The sequence below is a fragment of the Podarcis cretensis genome, assembly GCF_951804945.1.
Source record: "Podarcis cretensis genome assembly, chromosome: 11".
Lineage (NCBI taxonomy): Eukaryota > Metazoa > Chordata > Lepidosauria > Squamata > Lacertidae > Podarcis > Podarcis cretensis.
In genome coordinates this window covers 43,574,082-43,595,507 of record NC_137180.1, presented here as the reverse complement: position 1 = coordinate 43,595,507, position 21,426 = coordinate 43,574,082, and the positions used below count along the sequence as shown (strand labels likewise).

Below are 21,426 nucleotides of genomic sequence, written 5' to 3'. Positions count from 1 at the left end.
GGGAGAAAGTGTTTAACTGTATACATTTGACTGTACAGGGGCACCTTCTTTATGTTCACCAGCAAAACGTCATGTTCTGGCCTGGCGTTGCCTCTCTCCTACTTTAGATGGTAGTGTGTGTATTCTTTCATAGTGTGATAAGCCAGCCCTGCTTGAAGACCTCTGACTCATTTCACCAAGTGGGGCTCTGGGCTTCTTCCCTGGTGGCACCACTGCAGAAACGGAAGCTCAAAGCAGATACTTTTCATGTTGTCGCCTGGGACTCAGCATTTCAAAGGGAGCCTGAGAATGAACCTTGGTGAGCCCTCACTCAAATTAAGCCACGGACTTTAGGATAAAAGCCATGGAATCTTACTGGCACTCTGCTCACAGCAATAATAGTTTCCAGAAGAAAAGCAATGTTTTCCATTGGGAAGAAACCCATGGTTACAAGAGTTATTTCCTAGCTTACCGAATGGGGAAGACTGAGCAAACCATTGGCAAATGCTACAAGCTACTATAATTAGACCATGGCAGATTTGCTATTTTATACGTTTGACAAATGCAGGCCTATAAGAAAAGGGTTTTTAAGGGAAGCATGACAACATTTCCCGACTTACCACATCTAAACCAAAATGAGTAGCTACTGTATGTAGCTGGTGGCCAAAGAGGCAACACTCTGTGGTAGGGGAAGTATTTAGTAAAACTAATGGTCATGGACTGGATGAGGGCCAATCATAGACAGAAGTACAATTTATAAGTGGTTTCTCTGCCCAGTTAGGTGGTGTTCGACTTGCTTTGAAAGAGGTTTTATTCCCCCTTAAAGGAGTAGGCTTGAAATATAGGGGTGCTTCTAGGCCCAGCATTGGTGGGCTCCAGGTGGCCTCAAGAGCACCTTTTACCAGTGTCAGCTACGTAGGCACATAGGACTATAGGAAGCTGTCTTTTACTGAGTCACACCATTTGGATGTGACAGGTGCCAACAGAAATCTTCTGTGCATGTATTATACCCCACAAAATAACTTTTGCTTTCACCATCTCCCTAACCTTTTTTATTATTATTATTTGAATTTTTTGTTTAAAAAAAGAGTTTGCAAGTTGGCTGGTATGGGCATGAGGGATTTTGGAGGGGTGGGGGGAAGAGCTGTTGATAGTGTTTTGCTTCTCCATATATATATATATAGAGAGAGAGAGAGAGAGAGAGAGAGAGAGATTTTCAGAAAACAAAAAATATACGGAATATCACCATACAGTATTCAGAGAACTCAAAAACCTCAGTCCCCCTTACCCCCAGCATCCACTGACCCTCTCTCTAGAGAAGAAGAAGAGTCTGGATTTGATATCCCGCTGTATCACTACCCTAAGGAGTCTCAAAGCGGCTAACATTCTCCTTTCCCTTCCTCCCCCACAACAGACACCCTGTGAGGTGGGTGGGGCTGAGAGACTTCAGAGAAGTGTGACTGGCCCAAGGTCACCCAGCAGCTACATGTGGAGGAGCAGGGAATCAAACCTGGTTCACCAGATTACGAGTCTACCGTGCCTAACCACTACACCACACTGGCTTAATGTCATCAGCATATCCAAAGCATATTCACAGTACAGCAAGAAGAGACAGATGACATTACAGCATAGAAAGGGAGTAGAATGCATACACCTATCAGTCCTAAAAGTTGTTGTTGTTGCCAATAGTCCTAAGAAGTTTTCCTAAAAGACTAATCTATAAAATAATAGAAGTTTTCCTAAAAGACTGATCAATAGAATAATGGAAAAATTAAAATATAAGCTTTGTTCACACTGAATTTCAAAAGTCAGGGTGCTGGGAGAGAAAGTCTGCTTCCTTATATCCTCTCCCTATAAATATCTGGATTCCCATACCTTTTAATTATAAATGTTTCTATCTTGTGCCATCACCATCTTCCAGCAAGGGAAGGGTATTATTCCTGGCACCATTTTAAAAGAAAAAAGAAAAAAGTAGTTCCCTTGAGAAATCTATAATATTGTCTGACATCTGTCACCTATTGACCACTTGAAAGACACTGTCTGTATTGCTCGCAGCTATGCCATCTGGATTTTTGAGGAACATCTATATCCTATTTCTGTACTCAGTCTGAAAAAGGATGTGTGATGACTGAATCAGGAAGATTTTGCCAGAATGCAGCAGCCAAATTACTGGCAGGTGTTCCGTTTAGAACTCACAAAATCCTGTTTTGAAACAGCCGCATTGGTTGCCTGTTTGTTTGGGGGCCCAATTCATGGTTTTTGCATATGACTTGGGTCCTAATTATCTGGAAAAAGTCTCATTCCCTTCAGACACCCGTGTGTTTAGATTGGCGGGGTGTGTGTGTGTGCTCCTTGGTAGTTCCATTGTCCGCATTCATTTGAAGGGAAAGGGAATTATCTGTAGCAGCCCCCCAGTTGTAGAATTCCTTCTCTACAGGGGTGCACCCGGCACTGTCCTGCCACACCTACTTGGACTCAGAATTTGAACCATTACCACAACTGGAGGATTTCAAAGTTTTATTGATGAAGTCGGTAAGCATCCCAGCATGTGTAAAGGTAATGGTAAAGGGACCCCTGACCATTAGGTCCAGTCGTGACCGACTCTGGGGTTGTGCGCTCATCTTGCTCTATAGGCCGAGGGAGCCGGCATTTGTCCGCAGACAGTTTCCGGGTCATGTGGCGAGCATGACTAAGCTGCTTCTGGCGAACCAGAGCAGCACATGGAAATGCCTTTTACCTTCCCGCTGGAGCGGTACCTATTCATCTACTTGCACTTTGACGTGCTTTCGAACTGCTAGGTTGGCAGGAGCTGGAACTGAGCAACGGGAGCTCACCCCATCGCAGGGGTTTGAACTGCTGACCTTCTGATCGGCAAGTCCTAGGCTCTGTGGTTTAACCCACAGCACCACCTGCGTCTGGCTAGGCATAGCTAAGATGTTGATTCAACTCTTGACAGGCCCCCTGCACTCTCCCTTCGAAGAGTGGAACAAGCACAGCTTTTTGGCATGATTGCCTCATGAGCCTCAAGACTAGTCAAGCAAATGGGGACTCCTCCATAGTGGTTGGGCATGCATGGTCTACTCACACAGGCACTGCCGTCTCTACATCCTTTCAGATGGAGGCAGAGATGACTCGGCCAGCTCATAGCCAGACCTATCCCCAGGTGCCTCCATGAAGAGGGAGGCTCTTCATTGACAGGGGAAGGTGCCAGAGCCACTTCCACAGTTGTTCAATATCATACAAGTGGGCCTGTCCTCTGGTAAGCCAGTAGGCACTTCCTGAGTTCTATCTCCCAATCCTCTGTGACTCTCCCCAAGTCACATACCCTCCAACATGTTGAGTCCCCAAACCAGGACGCATGTCTTCTTGTCTGTCTTCCTGCCTAAGTCGCGTGACCTGTATGAGATCATGGAGGCCAAAAGACATGCTTTTTCGGGGTCGTGCTCTCCCAGTTCCCAAAACTGCATGTAGTCCTAAATAAAGCATTCGAGGGGGGCTGTGCTCTCATGGTGCCTGAAAACTCATGTTTTGGGGTACCATGTAAGACCACAGCCCCCCCAATTTCCTTTTCCAGGGCAAGATCTCTGCATAAAATTGCTCAAGAACACAGCACACAAAATGCCTGCTGCGCTCTCGGGGGGGGGAGGGATGTTCTGGTTTTCTGGGACACCTGCAGGGTCTGAGGTCCTCTTGGAGTCCCAAGTTCTCTCCCTGGGCCAGTCTTTTCCAATTCTTCAAATTCTTCCCATTCCTCCTTATCATCTCACCAACCTCTCCATGACAGATCCATAGGACTTATGACAGGCACCTTCATTGAGTAGCTTTCATTATATGCTGAGGATGCACCTTTATATCCCAGCCTTTGACACCTGAGTCTATATCATAGAACCCACCTTATTGTCTTGATTGTTTTAACTATTTTTATATTGGATTTTAAAATTGTTGTAACCTGCCTTGGGCCCTGGTAAAGGGTGGGAAACAAACATACATACATACATACACACATACATACATACAAGGAAAATTATTATGTTCTTAGTTGTCTGACAGATTCCACACCCTCAAAACCACCATGTTGTATCGGGACCACCAATTACCTGAGGAACAAATCTGAAATTAAAAGTTTAGCTGAGAAAGGCTCTGTCCTGTGCACACCCAGCTAAGGAAGACAAATGGCCAATAGTTCTTTATTGATGAAAGTACACATTAACAGCAGCACCTAAGGATACAAACACACACACTTCTGGCATCTACATAGCTGGCATTAACTTTTCCAGGTTTGTGCCTGGCAAGGCAGTTGGGTGCAGCCTCCCCACACACCCTGGGCTCCCCCCCCCCCGGTCCAATGGAGTGTGCATACACAACCTGAGACTTGCTGCATCAAAGTTGCTGTTGTGCTTCTCTCTTGAAGCCCCTCCTGGTTCTAGGAGACAGTGGGCTGGGTATGGCGGGGATTCGACCAGCCCACCCCTTGCCTGAATAGACTTTTCATCTGCTTCTGACACATTCTGTGTCCCCACCTTTGTCTCTGATTGCTCAGACCCTTCCCTTTCCCCCTGGCTCCTGCCTCTCAAGTGGCACTAAAACCCATAAATCACTGGCCCCTCTCCTGGGTCAGCCCCCTAACCTGTCACACACTTGTCAGAGCCCTGCCAGTCCTTGACATCCTGCAGTCCTGTGCATACTTTTTCTTTTTCTTTTTGAATAAGCTGCATTTAATTTACTGCTGAGTAAACAGGATTCAAATGAGTAAAACTTGCAACCCTAATGACTGTATAAGTGAGGGAAACAGTCAGCATGGGAAGCAAGTGGTAAGTAAATGTCCTAAAATCGGTTTTAGGAAGAGATTTTAGGGTGTGGCTTCTTCCCAGAACAAAGCTTGGCCTGAGATGCAGGTCCATGGCAACCAGTCTCAGATTATATGCATGGAAGGAAAAATTGGAGACGGCTGTAGCTACAAGAACTGTAAAGAGAATTGTGTGCCAAGGAAAAGGAAAAGTGTAATAAGCTGCAGCTGAGCATTCACATATTAACTAGTGCAAAATGTACAGAATTGTATTGATGGAGAATGAAAGTGGATTGTTTTCATTTTAGGAAAGGACATGGGTGAGAACAGGAGATAAACGCCCCTTTAACAATTACCAAGGAATAAACAGATAGCAACAAACAAATTCTCACATGCCTCAAAACAGTATCTGTGAGAATTTTCTGGAATATGCTTAGCCCAGAAGAGTTCTGCTAGGGACCCTCCCACAATGGATGGGAGCTAGGAACATTTTAAATGTTGGCTTTAAAATTGAAATAGATATATGAGAACTAATGTTTTATATGATTCATTTATTTTATTTACAACCTGTTATACCACCCCATCCCAAATATTTCAGCGGTAACAATATGTCAGTCATAAAAATCACAATAACACACACTCCCTATCTCTAGAAAGTGAAAACCAGACTGAATGATACTTTACATCATTTCCAGAAGATGTTCAAACTCAAGCTTTGGTGAGTCTTCAGGGGGAAACAAATTCCCTAATTAAAGGCAGACAGCAACAATGTATGTCTGTACATTGTTAAGTATAATAACTATTGTGTGCATTATGTTACAAATTATATTTTAGAGAGAACTAAGGATGGGTGTAATCCTCTCCTGCTTGCTAGGAGTTTTCCCTTCCTTATTAGGAGGAAGGAACAGATGTCAAGACTGCCTTAACCATTATGTAGGGCATATGCTTTAGTAATTATTATTATTATTATTATTATTATTATTATTATTATTATTATCATTATTATTACCCCACCCATCTGGCTGGGTTTCCCCAGCCACTCTGGGCGGCTTCCAACAAAATATTTAAAATAAAATAAATAAAATAAAACATTAAAAACTTTCCTAAACAGGGCTGCCTTCAAAGGTCTTCTAAAAGTTAGATAGTTGTTTATTACCTTGACATCTGATGGGAGGGCGTTCCACAGGGCAGGCGCCACAACTGTAAATTCTAATCACAACTGTAAATTCCAGGCCAGCTGTTCACCCATCTTGCTCTCTGCTCTGAATGTCCTCCTCCTCCTTCAACTTCAGTTGCTCTTAACTAGGTAGCTGATGATAGATCTAAAGGCCACCTTAACTAACTACGCCGGGAGTTGCTGGTGTTGGCATTGGCCTATCCTATAGTATGACTAGGGGACAGCACGGTTGTGGTACTGAAAGTGGCCCAAGGCCCATTGGTGGGTCCTGCCCCACTGTTTGAGAAACACTTCACTAAGGTGATGCTTGTGCTGACTCATTCTCATAAGTACAGATATAGCCCCTATATTGTTAGTTTTCCATTACTGCATTGGACATAGTTGAATGCTGACATTGTCATTTGGCTGCACTTTGAACAAGTGGTTATCATGAAAACTGTTGTCAGGGAAATGCCACTTCAAATCAGTAAGGCTGATGGTTGCAGTGATTCTGAGGTCACATTTTTACACAATGTAAATAAAATGTTCCCATGATAATGTTTCTAGCTACTGATCCTTGAGAATGCCAAATTAAGCAGAGTCAACCTAAGAATAATCTAGGGATGAACTGCATGGGTATTTCTTGGTCACAAATATTCATCAAGGCAGCTAGGAATTCAAGCCTTCCTCGTGTAAACTTGAAGTAGGTTTGTTTCAAACAAACCATAGTTATGATTAACCACAGCTTGTCAGGTTCAGACAAGGCAACAGGGTACAGTTAATCAAAAGCAGAAGTGAAAGATTCCAAAGTCCGTGTGACCACATTGTAGATAGGAAGAGTGCGGAGGATGAAAGACCTAGGCTTACCTAGGTTTATTTCCAGTATAATGAACCATGGTTTATTCTGGAGTTCAAATGCAACTTACACTCATATATGCATAGCAGGAAGAGAAAACTGCTGCAGTTGCCAATACGTTTTTGGAACGTGGCAACACTGAGTTTGATTGCCAACATTTAACATTCCTCCAACAGAATTTGCACAAGGGTCAAAGAATGTAACTCATACAGTGAATGGTACCATAATTACATGGGATTATCTACATGGCATAAGTATTTTTCTTTATTTCAAGCAGAGAAACAACTGTGCCAACAAAGCATTGCCGTTCATTTGGAAAGCTGGTTTTCCCAGCCCTGTCTTGGGCTGGAACACCAGGAAAAAGCTGCTTTTAGCGGCAACTTGTTGGGATCCCAAGAGTATGTCTATGTGACCCAGTCTTCTATTTTAACTAATCAGACATAGATCCAGAACATTCTTTCCAATTTCTCCTGTCCAATAATTCTAGCGTATGGTTAAACCAACAAGAGATTTTCTTTTTTTAAAAAGGAAGGAAAGTGGGGGTAGGAGAAAGCCCAGTCTGAAATAGCTACTTTTTATTTATGCATTGTGCCATTTTTAAATTAGGAATAATACTGTGTGTCTGGTACATTTGTATTTATTTTACGAGTCATACTGAAATAACTCAGTTGCTTCTTAGGGCAAGGGTGGATGAATAGCTGCTGCTTTTTATGAAGCCAGCTGCCCTGACTTACGGCTTGCCATTTCTCCAAACTTTTACAGTTCTCCTTCAGTGAGTCTAAGCCTGATTATATTATCTTTTGCTACAATACACTCCCCCTTTTCCAATGAACCTTAGCTGGAACTGCTCCCAAAGGAGTCCTGAGCATGCATAATATGTCATCTGTACTTGATTAAACAGAAAAAAATGTAAATAAACTTTTCACTGGGGCTGTAATTTCCTCCCCTGGTTGTTGCCCATCCCCAGTGACACTTCATTATGTATATTTCTTTATAGTACTTCCGATGTGTGAAATGCCTTATGATCTTATCTCTATCATTCCACCCCTGCCCTGCAAGGTAAGTGAATATTATTGCTATTTTACAGATAAGGATATGAACATGGGAGAGAGAGTGAGGCTCTTAACAGAGTAGCTATGGGCAAACTTCCCCCAGGATTGCAAGACCTCGGGCCCAGGGGCTAAGTGTGGTCCCTTGGGACTCTCCCCAGGTCACCCCCCAATAGCCTTACTTTATAATCTCCATGAGTGTGTTTGCCTAGCTAGAATGTGTCCTTTACTTGGGGCCAGCCCACCCAAGAGGCAAGGTGAAGTGACAGCCTCAGGCAGCAGGATCCACAGGGGTGGCAGACCCAGTGTAGATTTTTATTTCCCATTTGTTCCTGATGTTTCTGATTATCTACACTCACCCCTTCTTCCCTAGCAGGGAGGGAGGTGCCATTTTGTGGTTTGCCTAAGGTGCCAAAATGAATTGGACTGGCCCTGCCTTGAACTCTGATAATACTTATTGGTTGCCTGGATAGAGGACAGAGAATGGTGTGTGTGTCTGATCCAGCTGAACCCTAGAGCTGTTAAGCACTAAATGGCATAAAGGCACTGCAGCCCCAGTAGTTTTCCAAGAAGAGTGGTATGAAAATACTATAAAAAGATATTTGAAATGAAGTGATTAGATATATTAAGGGTGTGATACAATCAGTTAATTTCTTTTAAAACATTTATCTTTTATCTAATTAATTTCAGCTTTGCACAGTGAAACAGACAGCTAGTGAGACGGATGATTCATGAATATCATTGAACAGTCTGGCAGCATTCCAAAGGCATGCGAAATCAACTCTTGCTATTCTGCCCAGATCTGGATGGTTGGTTGTCCTGCCTGCACCATATCCTGCAACTTTATTTTCCATATCAGGCTGGATGGTTGTCCTGCCTGCACCATATCCTGCAACTTTATTTTCCATATCAAACTTCAGAACGTTACATTTGTCATATGTAACATCTGTTTTCTGAATTGGAAGTAGCAGCGATTTCCAGTGTACTCCAAAAGAAAATTTCGCACAATGGAACCTGACTGATACTTGGCCTAGAATGGAACAGAAGACGTGGTTAATTGGTTGTGTTCAGTGTCAAATCATTGGCTCAGTATTATCTACGTTGGCCCTTCTCTATAGTCCTGCCTTTCAACTCAGAGCCATTTGGAAATGTTGCTTGAATTGACTTATGGACTTATTGCAGTCATCAAGAATTAACATGACATGTATTCCAGCCTTAGCAACTGTCTTAATTAAACAACTGTCTTAAATCTGATGCTTTTGCCAACACGGGGTGCTTCTAGACAAGAGCATAATATTGTAAACATGTTGTTGACTTGAGATATTACAAACGGTTCACTAGCAACAGGCTTTGCTTTTGTTTGTTTTTTAACTTACCAGTTTTTCCCTGGGTTGGCATTTTGATGAACAGCACCAATCCCACAACAAATGCCCATCTGGAACCACCCCAGTCTGCAATTTGAAAGCTTTACAGCTTTCTGCAATAAAGACTACCCAGTATCTTAGTTGAAGATAAACTACATATTGGGAGGAGATATACATTCAGGAAAAGTGCACCTCTTTATCATAACCAGACTTACGTTAATGTGAGTTTATAGATCCTTTGTTGTATGCTTTCTTATTCTGCTCTTCAGTATTCTATATTTATAAGCAGATATCAGAGTCAGTGTTACTACCAGGAATGTTAAATGCAGTACCACATTAAATCATCTAATCACAGTAATTATTAGAGAAAAATGGGAAGCAGCTGCTGTAACACAGCACTTTGGTTTCAAAACTAAAGACAGATGGGCATGATAATACAGCATTATTAATGACACACTTTGCCTATCTATTTTGCATAGTATTTCCCAACACTGGCAGGTTAGTGAAATGCAAGCTCCTTTTGTGATCTCGCCCTTTGACAAAATAGATAATAGAATAAGTTGGTGTTTTATTTTCACATGCATCAAAGATATATGAGCTGAGCAATTCATTCACCGTTTTTTAGAGTTCTTTCCATGCTAGCACCCTTTTGATCACAAAAGTTAAGTGAAAGAACATAAAAGAGTCCTGCTGGATCAGATCAAAGGCCCATCTAGTCCCACATTTTGTTCCCACAGAGGCCAACCAGATGCCTGCAGGAGATCCACAAGCAAAAGCACTGTCCAATTCTTGTTTTCCATCAACTGATAGTCAGAAGCATAATATTTCTGATATTGGTGATAATATATAGCCATCACGACTAGCGCTAATGGAATATTGCTCTTCCACAAGGAGGTGGAAATGGAAGTTGAATTAAAATGGAAGTTGCACACTGTACCACACTGCTATACCATCTACAAAAATAATGCAACACCCATCTCCCCATTTATACGATTCAACGTACTGTTCCATGCCACTGCAATCTCTGAGCAGTGCAAGATTCCAGGGGTTTGGGGCACTTACCTAGGGTTAGGGTTTCCTTTTGAAAATGAAGCACAGTGGAGACTATGGTGTCTTTATGGTTTATTTACACGTATATACAACCTGAGCCTGTGATGGAGGGCTTCACAGCATTAACACCCCAAGAAGGTCCTGCTTCTCCCATAGCCACAGCCTTGGATTCAAGCAGAAATTAGCCTCTCGCTCACTCTCTCTGCCTTCCCAACCTCCAACTTTTTTCCTCCAGGTCACATCACAGCAATCTCTGCCCTCAACTCCAGCTTTGCCCTTCTACGAGCTGGAGAAGGAGCCCCACCCATTTGTTATCCAGCACAGAGCCCCCTTTCCTTTGTTTTCTTAATAGCCCATCAGCCTTCCTTTGTTCTCTCCCAATGGCCCCTCACCCAGGCAATTACCTGAACACAATATATCAGGGCAGTTCACAGAATAAAATACAAGATAAAAACACAAGTAAATAATTAAAACAAAAACAGCAAAGCAATTCCCCCCTTCTTCCCACAGACACATTTAAAAGGCTATAGAATATTAATCACCTTGCCAACAAAGGTCCATATAGTTAAAGCTATGGTTTTCCCAGTAGTGAGGTATGGAAGTGAGAGCTGGACCATAAAGAAGGCTGATCGCCGATGAATTGATGCTTTTGAATTATGGTGCTGGAGGAGACTCTTGAGAGTCCCATGGACTGCAAGAAGATCAGACCTCTCCATTCTTAAGGAAATCAGCCCTGAGTGCTCACTGGAAGGACAGATTGTGAAGCTGAGGCTTCAATACTTTGGCCACTTGATGGGAAGAGAAGACTCCCTGGAAAAGACCCTGATGTTGGGAAAGATGGAGGGCACAAGGAGAAGGGGGCGACAGAGGACGAGATGGTTGGACAGTGTTCTCGAAGCTACCAGCATGAGTTTGACTAAACTGCGGGAGGCAGAGGAAGACAGGAGTGCCTGGCGTGCTCTGGTCCATGGGGTCACGAAGAGTCGGTCACGACTAAACGACTAAAGAACAACAACAACAACAGAATATCAATCAACCAAAGTCCTGGCTGAAGAACATTTTTGCTGGGCGCCTAAAAATATACAATGAAGGAGCCAAGTGAACCTCCGTGGGGAGAGCATTCCACAAATTGGAGCCACTACAGAAAAGGCCCATTCTTGTGTCACCGCACCCCCTCCCCCCCGGACATCACGGGGAGGAGGCACATGGAGAAGGGCCACAGATGATGAACTCAATAATCTTTTAATAATAATAATAATAATAATAATAAATTTTATTTATATCCCGCCCTCCCCAGCCGAAGCCGGGCTCAGGGCGGCTAACAACATTAAAACAGTGTGACATTATAAAACATTATAAAAATGAATTTAAAATCAAAATGATGGTCGTCGTAGTTCAACAACATCTGGGCAGCACCACATTGACTACTCTGGCATAATGTGTGGCATCAAGTCAAGCAGACTCAGAGCCAGATTACTGAGGGAGGCAGATTTCACTCTGGAGTGCACAGAGAATATATATGCAGGGGGAGGATGTGGTTATAAAGCAACTGAGAAAGTCTGGCAGCAGTAGAGAAACAAATGAATTCCCTACAGTGAAAATGCATTTTATAACAGCTAAAAGATTGCCAGCCTTAGATTTAGCACTGTCAAAAAGTACAGGCATAAAAAGGTTTCCATGCCTCCTATAAAACTGGCATCAGCCAAAACTATAAATGCCTGTCCTGCTGCAAATGTGAAAGAATGTCAAAAAAGTGGCAAATTTAGTCATTATGTTAAAATGTGTAATATAAGAGGGAGATAAAGTCTCAAGGCAAAGAGATGTTTACACTGGGCAGAAACAGATGCAAACCCGCTTGGTTTCTTCATTGGCACACTGAACTTTACAGTTCTGGTAGGTGAGTGGCATAGGCTTCTTCTCACTAATAATCACAAAATGGTGAATTTACAAACTGGCACTCTCGGCTGTTCCAGGTAGCAGATTTTAATACACTAACTGCATAGCATTGTCTTGAATGTGACTGAAACACAAGGTTGGAAGATTAAATCATATGACGAACTGAAAGATAGATTGACAGGTTGGCTGCAATATCATCAGATAAATGCACTTTGGAATGAGGATAAAAAATTGGGGATGAACGAGAAAAAATCTAGATATCAGATAGAAGTGTTAGAAGGGAAAACTAAACTCTTAGCAAAGATGTATAATCTGTGGTTAGAATGGGACACAAAAGAGGAATTGGTAAAGGAGGTAATGATAAAATGGGCCATGGACATTGGACACAACATATAGCATGACAAGTGGGAGAGGTTATGGAACAGAGGAATGAAATTTACAGTATGTGTCACGTTAAGAGAAAATTTGGAAAAAATGATGTATCGTTGGTACATCACACCGGTAAAATTAGATAAAATGTATAAAAGTGGAAATAAAATGTGTTGGAGATGTAAGCAGAAGGAAGGCGATTTTTACCATATGTGGTGGGTGTGTGAAAAAATTAAAAAATTTTGGGAGCTCATATATAATGAACTAAAAAAAATCTTTAGGTACACCTTCTTAAAAAGACCAGAGGCATTCCTCTTAGGAATAATCGGAGATGAAATTAAAAGAGAAGACCAGAATTTATTTCAGTATGTGACAACGGCAGCCAGGATACTGATAGCTCAAAATTGGAAATCAGCAGAGACTCCCACAATTATGGATTGGCAAACAAAATTATTTGAATATGCAGAATTAGCAAGAATGACAAACAAAATTAGACATCAAAAAGAAACAAAGTTTATTGAAGAATGGAGTAAATTTGTGAAGTACATTGAAAGTAATTGTAACAAATTAAAAACTACAGTAGGCCTAACATAAACCTTGCTATGCATAAATCACAGAGTTAGAAACTGCAGGAGAAGAAAAGATGTAAGAAAACCGCAACAGGATAGGAGGGAAGTCAAGACGTGTGTTAACGTTGTGTAAATAAGTGGATGATACTTATAATTGATTAATAAGAGTGTTTTCTTTTTTCTTTTTGTTTGTTTATTTTTCCTCTGTTGTATGTCTTTTGTTTTTTTGTGGAAATTTCAATAAAAAGCAAAAAGGGGGGGGGGGAGAATGTGACTGAAACAAATATTTGGACTGAATTTGGAGCAGGTTGTTTCAGTCCACTGAGAAACAGGGGGCACAATTTCTGAAGAGCTGCCACCCTCCCCCCAAAAAACTTTTTATGATGGTTCAGGGAAAACAGGCATTTGCTATGGCAGAGGCAGGTTTCTTTTATTAACCCTCACCCCCCCCCCAAAGTGATGTCAGGTACCAATCCTCTTCCCTCTCAAACAGCATTCTAGGAAACAATTATGCTGCAGCTCTGTAGCACACTGTTCACTCTTTCTGAGGTAAAAAACTGCTGCAGTCCTGAAGTACACTATTCACTTTTTCTGAGGTAAAAAAAACTGCTGCAGCCCTGAAGCACACTATTCACTCTTTCTGAGGTAAAAAAATTGCTGCAGCCCTGAAGCACACTATTCACTCTTTCTGAGGTAAAAAAACTGCTGCAGTCCTGAAGTACACTATTCACTCTTTCTGAGGTAAAAAAATTGCTGCAGCCCTGAAGCACACTATTCACTCTTTCTGAGGTAAAAAAACTGCTGCAGTCCTGAAGTACACTATTCACTCTTTCTGAGGTAAAAAACTGCTGCAGCCCTGAAGCACACTATTCACTCTTTCTGAGGTAAAAAAATTGCTGCAGCCCTGAAGCACACTATTCACTCTTTCTGAGGTAAAAAAAATAATAATGCACAAGAGCAAATGCTGAACTTCATACCATAGCTGTCAACTTACAGATTTGAAAATAAGGGACCAGCAGCCAAAATAAGGGACCTGCAGCCTCACCTGTTCCAGGCACTCCAGTCTTCCTGTCCTCCTGCAGTCTGGTCAAACTCATGCTGGGTAGCTGCGAGAACATTGTCCAACCAACTTTGTAACCAGAAGTTCAACTGAATAGAATCTGAATCACATGCACCACAAGGCCTATGCAGCCTCAACTTAAGATGGCTCCCCGGCCTGGCTTTGCACTGCAAATTTTGCAGCAGCACGTGCAACAAAATGGCATCCAGCATTCAAAAACCCCCTCAGCTTGCATTAACCAGCCACACACAAGGCATACAAGCTCCACCCCCCAGTCGTTCTAAGACTTCTTATTGGGTGAGCAACACAGCCAAGCAACACAGTTGGAGCCTCCCTCCTCCCTGGCCGGCAGGGAGGGAGGGAGAGGAGCTGCTTCCTTTGAAATTTAAGGGACATCATTTAAGGGACATTTAAGGGACATCCATCAATAAGGGACAGCAGCGGGACATGGCGCTGGAATAAGGGACTGTCCCTTCAAATAAGGGACACTTGACAGCTATGCTTCATACCTGAGAGTTGCTAGAGAATCACTCAAGGCATTTTGCTTCCAGAGGGCAAGTGAAAGATGGCGCCTCCCTCCAATTCCATGTACAAAAACTGACTAGACTGGCAGATGAATCTTACTCTAACACTGGGCACAGAATAGTGTCTTCCTCTGCACCTGAGGACAGCAGGCTAGCATAGGGGGGCAGGGCATATGACCTACACAGCTCTCTCCTTCCAACTTCTTGTTGCTACAGCTCTCTGCTGCCTCCAGAATCTGCCGCCTGAAGCAAAACCTCCTCTACTGAACTCCAGCCCCAGAGTTACATGTGAATAGAGCGATGTTATAGAAGCTGTTTGGCCTCAAATTAAAGACCTGGCTCTCTTACATAAAACCTTTTAAACAAACAAAGGAGAAAACCAAAACTGTCTCCATGTCTTTCCAAAAAGACCTTGACCACAAAGCTGGAAGAGACTTTCTTGATTCTGAAGAGAAATATTTTCTTTAGATGCCGAAATACAATAGCAAGTGGGAACCAAGTGTTCCATGAGTGAGTGCAGTGGGGCGGGGAGAGCAGTTTTGGAAAACACCACCAGAAATGAGAGGCCTTGAACAGCAGCAGATTGGTTGCAGTCAGAATTACACAGTGTCAGATAAACTTTGCTCTACACTCCTGTCTTCTGGTCCATCATTTTATAACAGTTTGCATGTGTCCTTGGCTTGAGCCAAAGTAGAAACAAGATCCGTGAAATGTAAGATAGTAAAATAATTTTGGGAAATGATATATGAGTTGAAAAAAACATTGAACGTAACTTTTTCTAAAAAACCAGAAGTCTTTCTTTTAGGAATTCTAGGTGCCGAAATCCCAAGGGAGCAGAAAAGACGATTTACCGTATTTTTCACCCTATAGGACGCACTTTTTCCCCTCCAAAAATGAAGGGGAAATGTGTATGCATCCTATGGGGCGATTGCAGGCTTTCGCTGAAGCCTGGAGAGCGAGAGGGGTCGGTGCGCACCAACCCCTCTCGCTCTCCAGGCTTCGCGCACCTCTCTGCAAGCCGCGGGAGCGCGGTGCCCGGCTCCCGTGGCTTATGGAGAGTTGCCTGCATGCTGAAGGCTGGGCGCGCTGAGCTCAGCACATCCAGGCTTCGCGCAGCTCTCCGCAAGCTGCCGGAGCGCGGCACCCGGCTCCTGCGGCTTGCAGAGAGTTGCCTGCATGCTGAAGGTTGGGTGCGCTCAGCTCAGTGAGTCCAAGCTTCACACAGCTCTCTGCAAGCAACAGGAGCCCAGCGCCGGGCTCCCATGGCTTGCGGAGAGTTGCCTGCATGCTGAAGGCTGGGCGCGCTGAGCTCAGCACATCCAGGCTTCAGCAGCTCTCCGCAAGCAGCGGGAGTGCAGCGCCCGGCTCCCGCGGCTTGCGGAGAGTTGCCTGCATGCTGAAGGCTGGGTGCGCTGAGCTCAGCGAGTCCAGGCTTCGCACAGCTCTCCGCTGTGAAATTCCCCCCCCCTTTATTTCCCCCCCCAAAAAACTAGGTGCGCCTTATGGGACGGTGCGTCCTATAGGGCGAAAAATACGGTATGTATGTTACCACAGCTGCGTGGATGTTATTGGCCCAGAGATGGAAAGAAGATAAAGTCCCTACCAGAGAAGAATGGCAGATTAAATTGATAGATTATGCCAAAATGACTAAAATGACCGGAAGAATCAGAAATCAGGAAGTCCAAAATTTAAGGAATGGGGGAAATTTATCTCAAAAACCAGTGTATACAGCTAAAATTGTTAGTAGGATTGGAATAACACTTGCAGTTTAATGGTGAATTGTGGGCATAATGGATATGTAAAAGATTTGTATTATCATAAAAGATGCAGGAGGAAATGATTAACGATAGGACCCACAAAGGTGAGGAGGGAAGTCCAAGAGATTCTTTGGAATCTTGTTTGTATGTTGTATGTTGGATATGTGATTGTAAACCTTTAATTTGAAAAACCAAATAAATAAATAAATTCAAGAAAGAAAGATCTGTAATATACCATCTCACCTATGCAAGCTTACTTAGAAGTTAGGATCCGTTGAGCATGCTCCTAAGTTTGCACATTATTGCTACCAATAGCAGATGGCATGGTGGGATGGTAGCACTCCACTGACCTCCTGCAGACTGAGTCACTGATGCTTACCAGAAAGGAAAGCTGGAGGAATGAGGCTATGGGGAGTTTGGCAAACACACTGTCAAAACTACGACAGCACTCTTGCTGGTGTGTTTACATAGTATTGGCCTCCCTGCTGCCTCACCCCACCCACTTCTAGGGAAAACAGCTGGAAGTCCACTGCTGGGAGATCAGATGAGCACTATCACCATACTGTCTGCCACATAAGCAAGCTATGCTTGTTCCTACCATTTGGATGCTTTGCATCTCAAGGGCAGTTGAAGAGTTTCTTTCTTGTTCTGGTTTTGCCTGCTGTTTGTGTCTTTTCCACCATGTAGTCATGCAAAGACCAGATACCGCAAAGCCCTAATCTATCCCAGCCACATAACATAGCTTCAAAGTAGCTCGGCTTACTCCTTCTCTCTCTCTCCATTGGCATGCTTTTGGTTATCCATGGATGAAACACAGATAGATAAGAACTTTCCATTATCACAGGGGGAAAAGATGGTGAGATGCCATCATGGTGGGTCGAAAGTTATGGGCTAAGAAGACAAGCTCAGCTTGCACACATAAATGTTACCTTGCAGAAAGGCTTTCAACTAGATGCAGATGGCAAGGCAAAAGGAGGAAAAGATTGAAACCAGTTGTCAGGGAGCTTTTCTCTGCACTGTAAATTATAGAAGGCCATGCTCACATAGCAGAAGCACTGAGGGGGGAGTTTTTGGATTATTGCTTTTGGTTTGATTTTATATGTTGTGGTCTTGTTGTGAACCTCCCTGAGACCTCTGGGAATAGGGTGGTGTATAAGTTGAATTAATAATAATAATAATAATAATAGTCATGAAGCAATAGTTTTTGAGACAATCAAAGGTCTGAGGAATGCACTATTCTTGTCACACCAAAAGAGGCATGCAAATAGTTAGATGATGGGTTACATCAGGGGCTGGATAAAGTTGAGGGAGAAATAACGTTCACTTCCTGTAACAATATACAAACTGAAACATAGCTGTCCTTTGAAATTTGCACATTTCTTTATTTTGTGATGCAGTTGTTCAGAAGGATATGGTGTGCAAAAATGTGTATATTGCAGGGAAAGTACATAAAATGTATATATTAATGAAAATAGAATTCAACAAATATTAGGCAAGAATTCATACAAAAATGTGCAGATTAGGAGGAACATATACTAAAATCCTGACAAACTTTTTTTTCAATGGAAGGAAATCACAAACTGACACAAAAGTTAAGATTGGAAAAATGAGATACGGATAGAACCAAAATAGACAGATTCTCCCCAGATTCAGGAGCCCAATTATAACTGGATTTATCAGAATCAAAGTGACATGCTAGTCATAGGAATGGCTTTCATGCTCCTTACCACCTCCAGGCTGGTTTGGACAGCCTTTAATTGCTTTGTAAGGGAAAATTTTCTAAGAAGAAGAAGAAGAGTTTGGATTTGATATCCCGCTTTATCACTACCCTAAGGAGTCTCAAAGTGGCTAACATTCTCCTTTCCCTTCCTCCCCCACAACAAACACTCTGTGCGGTGAGTGGGGCTGAGAGACTTCAGAGAAGTGTGACTAGCCCAAGGTCACCCAGCAGCTGCATATGGAGGAGCAGGGAATCGAACCCGGTTCACCAGATTACAAGTCCACTGCTCTTAACCACTACACCACACTGGCTCACAAGCTAAGCCTGGCTTGTGTCTTATAAACTGTCTTGGTGACACTTCGATATTCAAATAATAAATTGATTACCATACAGTCCTGTGCCTGTTGGGTCAGAAGTAACTCCCACCCTATGTATAGGATTGCCACCTCAGTTTCTCTTCATGCTAACAAAGAGAGCCTGTAAATAAGCCAATCTGTTTGCATTGCAGTCATGGTGTAATAAATAAAACATACTGGATTCAAATTCCTCTGCAGCTATTAGGACTAGCCTGTGGGGTGAGTCATGCTGTAAGGTTACCTAAATTGCTCTGATGAAGACAACCTGTATATTATCTTTCTAGACAGGGTTTATATACTGGGACTAGTAAGAGGGAGACAGACAGAAATTCAGTGAATAATATTGGAAATAAATATTGAAATGGCCTTTGCTCTTCAACTTATATTGGGATTTTATCAGCAACAGTTCTGGAATGTTTCTGGATTGATTGATTGCTTGATTGCTTGATTGATTTTGCATACCATATGGGACATAATATGGAAACTATTCTCCTTTAGTTCGGGGGTGGGGATCTTGTGGCCCTCCAGATGTTGGACTCCAGCTTCCATCAGCTGCAGCCAGCACAGTCAATGGTTAGGGCTGGTTGTATTTCAGCAACATCTAGAGAACTACAGGTTCCTGGTCTCTGCTATAGTTCTACAGCTTAATTCTGGTTCAAAAATATAACTAAAGTGGAAACCCACACCCAAATATCCATTGTTGTCCAAATGCCCAATATCTAATTCGGTGTACTAAATGCATCATAATATTTTGTTTTGCTTTATTTTCAAGCATTTCTTAAATTTACCTCTAAGTAGCTTTGGTAAACTGTTTTAGCTCCACAGAAAATAGCAATAAATATGCTGGTTCTGTTTCACAGGGTGCCTCTACCAGAGCAGTTGAGAACTACTTTCTACTTTTGAAGCAGGTTCAAATTAAAGCTCAGAACTAAACAAATCATGTTGGCCAGCTGGGCTTGGCTCATAGGCTGCTCTGAGCTGTTCTGCCTTCTCTTGAAACCACTTTTTACCTCTGGGAAGCTGTGAAGATCAATGACTGGAAAGAAGAAGATGCTGAGGTGGCAATTTTGGTAAGGTACCTCAGGTTACAAACACTTCAGGTTACAGACTCCGCTAACCCAGAAATAGTACCTCGTGTTAAGAACTTTGCTTCAGGATGAGAACAGAAATTGTGCGGTGGCGGCATGGTGGCAGCAGGAGGCCCCATTAGCTAAAGTGGTACCTCAGGTTAAGAACAGTTTCAGGTTAAGAACAGACCTCCGGAACGAATTAGGTTCTTAACCCTGAGGTACCACTGTACTGGCAACCTTGAAGATTGAAATACATGTTCAGCAGAAAACATTTCTGTTAAGAGATTTGCAACACAAGACATTTTACAAGTGGCTTGTACTCAAGCTGACAGTGGATCCTGAATCTGAAATGTCAAGTGTGCCAAAGGAGAGAAGCAGTCAAACTTGCAAGGAAGCCTTTTCACAATAGACCAAAGTAGGTCTTGTGACCTCCCTGATGTCATATAGGAGCGTACAGATCAGACTGTCTCACTGGTCTCTGTAACAAGGGTGCTCTGTTGTTGAGTTTCTGGGATACAGCAGCCCTGCATCCCCACTTGATAAGAGTTCGGTCTCATTCTCTGGAGGAACTGGGTTCCTCAGGGGTATTCAGAGGAGAAGTGCTGTTAGTTCAGTGTATTAGCAATTGGTTTGCATGCAGGAGGTCTGAGGATCAATTCCTGGAATGTCCAGGTAGGGCGGGAAGAGACCTCCATCTGAAACTCTGGAGAGCCACAGCCATTCAGTGTGGACAATACTGAGCTAGCTAGGTGGATATACTGATTCCTATGTTCCTATTCAGAAGGGCCCTTCATTCACAGGAGATTGCATTTTAGTTACTGAGTAATCTGAAATAAACATCACACCAGCTCTTCCTGTTCTTATTCTGACATTATATATATCAAAAGCCATACAATAAACAGCAGTGATACATTAGACACACATGCCACTAGCCACACATGCGAGTCATTAAATCTTGGCAAATGTATCAGCTCCTTCAAATATTTGCTGATGTGGGCTCCCACAGGATATTTTTTCAAAAGTAAGTCTGGTGTACACATACGTTTCATATGCTGAGTTTGCACTGATGTGGGCTCAGCCAAGGAAACAGGTTTCCATAAAATATTGTATGCTTTCTGGTTTTATTGAAATCCCCATACCTCACACTCACTGTAAAAGAAATCTGACAGTGAGATAAATTAAATCACTACCCTATATAATATTAAGCTGTACTTTTCTCCGAAAGGTGACACTCTTAATCCTGATATATTCTACATTCTGTCAACAACCAAATTTATGGAACTGAAAGTAATTCACAATCCCTTCATTCTCCTTTATGAACTTTCAAAGAATTTAATAAAAGAAGTCTTGAGAAAGGGTTACCCAACTCTCTTGAAAAAAATAATCATGAATAAGATTTTTTGGTTGTGTTTATTACATCTTTCCTACAAGAAGTTCAAAGCAGCATTACATGGGAGTTATTTATCTTCAGAAAAACATCATGAGACTGTGAAGGTTCGGCATTCTGTTGTACCTCAACTCACCCCCTAAGACCAACAGCCTTCTCCAAGCCAATGTCCTCCAGATGTTGTTGAACTCCAATTTATGTCTTGATTACTGTAGCGCACTCTAAATGGGGCTTCACTTTAAGACAGTCCAGAAACTGCAGCTAGTGCAGAATGCCATCACCAGAGTACTGACAGATACTTCTGTATGAAAGAATGTGACACCTATTCTGTGGGATTGGCCCCGGCTGCTTATATTTCATCAGGTCCAAGTCAATGCAGTAGTTTTGACTTACAAAGTTTTGAATGACCCAGGTACTTGTCCAGAACACCTGTTGCTATATAGAGTAGTCTAGGCTCTGAGATTGACAGGGGATGTGG

At 42.6% G+C, this 21,426-nt stretch overlaps 2 long non-coding RNA genes across 3 annotated transcripts; one reads left to right on the top strand and one right to left on the bottom strand.

Moving 5' to 3' along the window:
* Positions 1–5,997: 5,997 nt before the first annotated feature.
* LOC307226410 lies at positions 5,998–10,124 on the top strand. Of its 2 annotated transcripts, XR_013843383.1 has the most exons (4): positions 5,998–6,071; positions 7,775–7,836; positions 8,517–8,593; positions 9,928–10,124. It is a non-coding gene; the product is annotated as an uncharacterized lncRNA (long non-coding RNA). The 2 variants fall into 2 exon arrangements; XR_013843384.1 differs by lacking the exon at positions 9,928–10,124 and having other exon boundaries at positions 8,517–8,659.
* Positions 8,689–14,752, bottom strand: LOC307226407. Its single transcript, XR_013843378.1, has 3 exons — positions 14,644–14,752; positions 9,406–9,463; positions 8,689–8,856 (listed from the first exon to the last, which is right to left on the bottom strand). It is a non-coding gene; the product is annotated as an uncharacterized lncRNA (long non-coding RNA).
* Between the last annotated feature and the right edge of the window lie 6,674 nt (positions 14,753–21,426).